Source organism: Dioscorea cayenensis, chromosome 6 (genome assembly GCF_009730915.1).
Source record: "Dioscorea cayenensis subsp. rotundata cultivar TDr96_F1 chromosome 6, TDr96_F1_v2_PseudoChromosome.rev07_lg8_w22 25.fasta, whole genome shotgun sequence".
NCBI lineage: Eukaryota > Viridiplantae > Streptophyta > Magnoliopsida > Dioscoreales > Dioscoreaceae > Dioscorea > Dioscorea cayenensis.
The window spans coordinates 3,595,315-3,601,314 of NC_052476.1; the positions used below are offsets into that span (position 1 = coordinate 3,595,315).

At 32.0% G+C, this 6,000-nt stretch overlaps 1 long non-coding RNA gene across 1 annotated transcript; it reads right to left on the minus strand.

Moving 5' to 3' along the window:
- Nucleotides 1-1,077: 1,077 nt before the first annotated feature.
- LOC120262820 lies at nt 1,078-1,981 on the minus strand. The gene is made up of 4 exons (XR_005537001.1): nt 1,960-1,981; nt 1,424-1,503; nt 1,271-1,333; nt 1,078-1,143 (listed from the first exon to the last, which is right to left on the minus strand). It is a non-coding gene; the product is annotated as an uncharacterized LOC120262820 (long non-coding RNA).
- Between the last annotated feature and the right edge of the window lie 4,019 nt (nt 1,982-6,000).

Consider the following 6,000-nt stretch of genomic DNA (forward strand, 5'->3'; position numbering starts at 1 on the left):
AATTACAAAATACAAATTAGAGGGAAGAAGAGAGTGTCCTTAGTTTGTGTCAGATCTATTTCAGTTATAAATTGATTTACTGACATATCGTCAGAGATATACCAGCCCAAGAGGAGAAAATGCATTTATTCAGCTGAAGATGCATGGTTAGATTTTGAGAATCTAAGGCATAATTAGCATAAGAAACAAACAGGCTTATATTTGTAGTTCAATCATACAAATGTTAAAAAAGTACAATTCATTTCTAAAGATTTATATAGAGATTAATCATGAACAATGGCTTCCATAGATGATAAAAGGTTAATATTCAGAATGTGTTAACCTATGAACCCAAATTCAACTTTGGCAAATCATGATTGGGAACACTTTTTTCAGAAAGAAAGTCACATATTATGATCTACAAACCAGAAACAATTTACCTTTTTCTTTGCAGGAAAATTAGATTTGGAGTTAGCTCCTTTTTCTCGGTCTGACTTCTTCTCAACCATCATCTTCCTCAACTTCACCAGTTTTTTTATCCTTTGAAAAATCATCATCTTCATAATCTCCATTGGATATAAAAAGCATCATCATCGCCATCACGATCACTATCCTCAGATGCATCATTTGCCTCAGCAGCCATATTCTGATCAAAATTTTCATTATTGTTGTCATCATCAGTTGCATTATTTATCTCAGCAGGCATATTGCCACCAAGTTCTTCATATTTGCAATAAGAAATTTAGAGGAAGCACCATAAGAACACCAGACTCCCTCAATTCCTTCCCTCCCTTGTTTTATTTAATCAATAATTTTTGAGTACATCTTTTACTGGAGAACATTACAATATATATAGAGAAGTCAAAGACAAGAAGGCCATAATCTGCCTCATACTACTATCGAAAAAATCTTGACTATTTCTATGTTTGCATAGTTTTACAATGCAGCAAACAATGGTGAAATCGTCAGATTTAGAAGCGCCAGCTTGCCTCCCAGGATTTGCATCACCTTCCAACCTGGTATTCCCCAGATCATTTGTGGCACTTCAACAATGACTTGGTGCAGGATTCGTCAATACTTCAATCATCTGAAGAATTGCATTCTCATCCATGTCATTGACAGCAGGTAAATCATTGCCACCAAGTTCTTCTAGCATCTGCAGAACTGCATTCTCATCCATATCATTGACAACAGGTAACTCATTGTTAGCAGGTAAATCAACCATCTGAATATATAACACTCGCCTGATCAGAAAATCAAAACTATCACCACAAATAGGAAGAAAAATTACCTCCTCTTGAGGACCCCATAAAAACCCAGAGAAATCTAGTATATTTCTCTTTAGATCTTTGTCCTAAAAAGAAATAATTCCATTGATCAATACAAACTTGGACAAAATTAAGCAACAATTTTACAAGAAACGCAATCATAATAGAAACTCTACCTTCACCTTCACCCCATAAAGAATAGCATGAAAAATTTTAAGAGCAGCATCAATCTCTCTCTTTCTCAAATTTGAAGACACTAAAGAATTCAATAATATGAACAACATCAAGCCAAGAAAAATCAGAACCATTTTGCAAATATTCAAACTATTATGAATCATACATTCTATGAAAAGATAAAAAGAGAATAACATGAAAAAGCATCAGTCTCTCTTTTTCAAATTTCAAGACACTAAAGAATTCGACATTATGAACAAACATCAGGGCATAAAAAATCAAATCTTTTTGTTAATATTCAAACTACCAAGAATCATCAACTTTGCGAAACGATTAAAAGAGAGTAACTTGAAAAGATCAAAGTTCAGCATCAATCTTTCTCCTTTTCAAATTTAAAGACACTAAAGAATCCAACAATTAAGAACGAACATCAGGGCATAAACAATCACATAATTTTGATAATATTCAAAATACCATGAATCATACATTCACGAATTAAAAAAAAATAAAAAGAATTAATCCACAAAGATCAATGTACCCTTCTTGATGTCCCTCAGCTTAATTCCTTTGCCCTAAAAAACCACAAGAAAGATTCCAATTTCAATAGAGAACCATATAACAAGAAAACCATAAGCGATTCACATAGAAAAGAAAACATCAAGAACCCTAATTTACCTCCGGGATGTGAAGGGGCTTCTTCTTCTTCTTCCGTAAATCATCCGTTCGATAACGATCGACGGGTTTTCTCCTTCACTTTGGCCTACCCAGCGCCAGTGCTTCGTTATCTTCAAGATTCTGGTCTCCTTCGTTGGAAATCTTCACCACCTCTCTCTCCTCCGCAGTATTGGCCTACACTTGTTGAGATATCGCCGGAGCTCCGATCATTCATTCGCCGGAGAAGAAAGAGAGAGAGAGAGAGAGAGAGAGAGAGAGAGAGAGAGAGGAATTGGTTTAAATAGATGGCGGGTTTCGGTATTCATATCTCGAGGAGGCCCACCAAATGATCTTAACCGTCAAACGTTATCTTCATTTTTTTTTTAATTTGTAAATTTTTGGATTTTTTTTAATAGCCCCTTTAAAAATGGGTTATTTGGACTTTATTCCTCTGAAGATAATATTTTGTCAATATATTCCCCTATTAATCATTTTTACTTATTTACCTATTTAGTTATTTGTTTAATATTTTTTTCTTTAAATTTTTTGTAAGGGTATAGGTAAATATGAATTTTTTTATAAAATTTTATTAGCAATTCATAGTGTTAATAAGGTGTACAAGCTTTCTTTTTCCGCTCTGAAAAAAAAAAAAATTTCATTTAACCTAGTAGTAATTAAAACTTAATTCTAAATAAAAATGTCAATAATTACAACCAGTGTATAATTCTCGAAAATCTTGTTATCAATTTTGTTCGGTTATGGACAAGTTTGTAGAACATTGCAGACCATATAAAGAAGTTTTCAAAACATTGTAAATCATAAAAAGATCCGCACTTTGTCCTTCATCAAACATTGTTCGGTTGCAAACAATTGCATTTGAGTTTCCAAAATGAATTTTGACTCTCTTAATCAAATGTTATTAAAGATCATTGGATTGTTGACGCGTGTGTTAGAGAAAAATAAAGTTAAGTATAGTAACTAATAAAATTCATGAAAAAATGCATATAGTTCATTATTTTCCCCTTAATGATGGTTAGCACCAATAAGCAATTCCTTATTTCACCTCTAAAGATAGTAGTCAAAGTATAGAAGTAGGTGAATGCATGTTGAACTACAAAATATCATGAGAGAAATATATCATTAATATTATGCTTGGGCAAAATAACAACAATTATGATTAAAATTTTTTTGAGAAAATAAAAACCAACAAATATAAACACCTAAATACAATAGTAATACTAAAGAAATTCAGGTACACTTCAACTTACATGAATGCAACATTAATTATAGAGCGCTTATTATTTGATAACAATAAAAAAAATATTAAAACAAACACGGAGAAAGACAAAGTGTAATTTACAAGTAGATTCCAAAAAACACTGATAATAGGTCAGAAGTATAGAATAAATCAGACATGTGCAAAGACGTGAAGCTCTTGCATTCACAATAAATGAAAGCCAATCAAATGAAGTTACATTGTTGTAATGAGAGATATTGGAATTTGGATATTTATATAAATATAGTTGATTTTACTTTGTACAAACATTAGCAGCAACAAACAAGACATGAGACATTGAATACTATTATCAAGAGGTGGATTACATCATCAGTAGATAAGAAACTGTTTTGATAATAGATTAACTACTTTGAAATGAAAGACACAGAAGGCACAACAACCAGTCTAAGAAATCTACTGATTTCTACAAAGATAAGTCAAGGTTAGTAAAAAGAAAGCATTTTGATGTTTGTAAGAAAGTAGATTAATAGATGGGAAATTAGAGACACAGCAGGCTCAGCAACCAATCTAAGAAACCCACTGGTTTCCACAAAGGTAAGTCAAGGTTAGTAAAACCTAAAAATAAAGCATTTGGTCTTTGTAAGAAAGTATAAAATCAAATAGAAAAGGGGCCACGATCTGTAGTGGAAAACACCTCACTTTCTATATCGGTAGATATTAGCAAATAATAACCGTAGGGCACTCGATGAAGAAAAGAAGGGCGATGGAGATTAGATATACCTCATTCCTTAAGCTTGCTCTCAGTTTGTATGCTACTCTGTTTCTTCTTCTCGTTTTCCTCCTCTCTCTCTCTCTCTCTCTATAAGGGATTTGAGATTATTCAACATGTTTTGATTCTTTAGTAGAATTAAAGGTTTTTTTTAGTGTTTTTGATGATCTTTGATGGGGGTTTGCAAAGATAGAGAAGTTGGATGGCTTATAAGTGAAATCAGGAAAAAAATTGGTATTAATGATTCACATTTTGTTTGATTTGTTATGAAAATGTTTGAATTTGGTGGTGAATCATACTATATTGCTAAAATTTGTCATGGTGAAAGAGATCTTAACATTGTGTTTTTTTTTCTCTTCTACTCTTATATGAGTCTAAAATTTTCAATTTTAATTTTAGAAATTTATTGAACATGTGGGTAAACTCGAATGTAAAGATGATTGTGATCGGAGAAAGGAGATGAAGGAGGAGAGGCATCTTGATGGTGGTTAGTATTTTATTTTATTTTAGTTATTTAATTTTTGAGAAGCTGACAAGGAGAGAGTGTATGTGAAATAGAGTCTAGGTGACATGGATGTCGTGTCATTCAGAGGTGGTTTTCAGGAAGGTTGTTGGATTTATTTAGCATTACTCATCTAAAAATGTGATAAGACTAGTGAGAAGACCTTGCGTTCCGCCAACATTCCTCCCCTCCGCTTCCACCAACGCTCTATCTCACCTCCTCATCCACCACCACAACCCATTCCATGCCAAATTACCTTATTAGTCTAAAAAAATGTTGTAGGCCTAGAAAATGGCAGTTTTGTTGCACATAAAAATATCCTGTTTAGTCTAAAAAAATTATTGAAAACTTGTAAAGGTGTGGTACTTGTAGTTTAAACTCCTGAAATTAGAAATAACTGACTCTCAATCCCTTAAAGAGGGTAGAATTGCAACTCCCTCCTATGCAAACCCAAATAATAGAAAATAAAATGATTAAGGTGTTCGTGAATCAAAGATGTGCATTGAACTTTTTCCAATAATTCTATAAACAGCTTTGTTTAATGATGAATTAACCCCTATTTTTCTTTATTTGTTTATTTGATAATTTGGACAAGCCATGAACCCTCAACCACTATGTTAACAGGGAGTCAAATTCTCATTCTATCCCTTTCTTCATTCTTTCACTTTCTTTCTTTTTTTTTTTTTGTGAAAGCGTATTGACAATGTAAGTGGAAAATTGTCAAACATAAGAATTAAAATTAAAGGAAAAAAGAAGGTAAAGGATGGGGAATATAATGAACATTTTGAAAGTAGGACCAAAGTGAACAATACTTCAAGGTAGAGAGATTAAAAAAAAAGCTGCACTAAAGCTTGCAACCAAACGAAACTGTACATGTTATTTTTCAAATGAACTTATCTATCACTCCTATTAAAAAATAGTTCGTTAAAATTTATGAAAGAATATATATAGTTCATTATTCCCTCCCCCCAATGATGATTAAAAAAATTTTGACAAAAGAAAAACCAACAAATATAAACACCTAAATACAATAGTAATACTAAAGAAATTCAGGCACTTCAACTTACATGAATGCACCATTAATTATAGAGCGCTTATTATTTGATAATAATTAAAAAAAATATTAAAACAAACAAGAAGAAAGACAAAGTGTAATTTACAAACAGACTCCAAAAAACACTGATAATAGGTCAAAAGTATAGAATAAATCAGACATGTGCAAAGACGTGAAGCTCTCGCATTCACAATAAATGAAAGCCAATCAAATGAAGTTACATTGTTGTAATGAGAGAGAATGGAATCTGGATATTTATATAAAAAAAAATATAGTTGATTTTACTTTGTACAAACATTAGCAACAACAAACAAGACATGAGACATTGAATACTATTATCAAGAGGTGGATTACATCATCGAG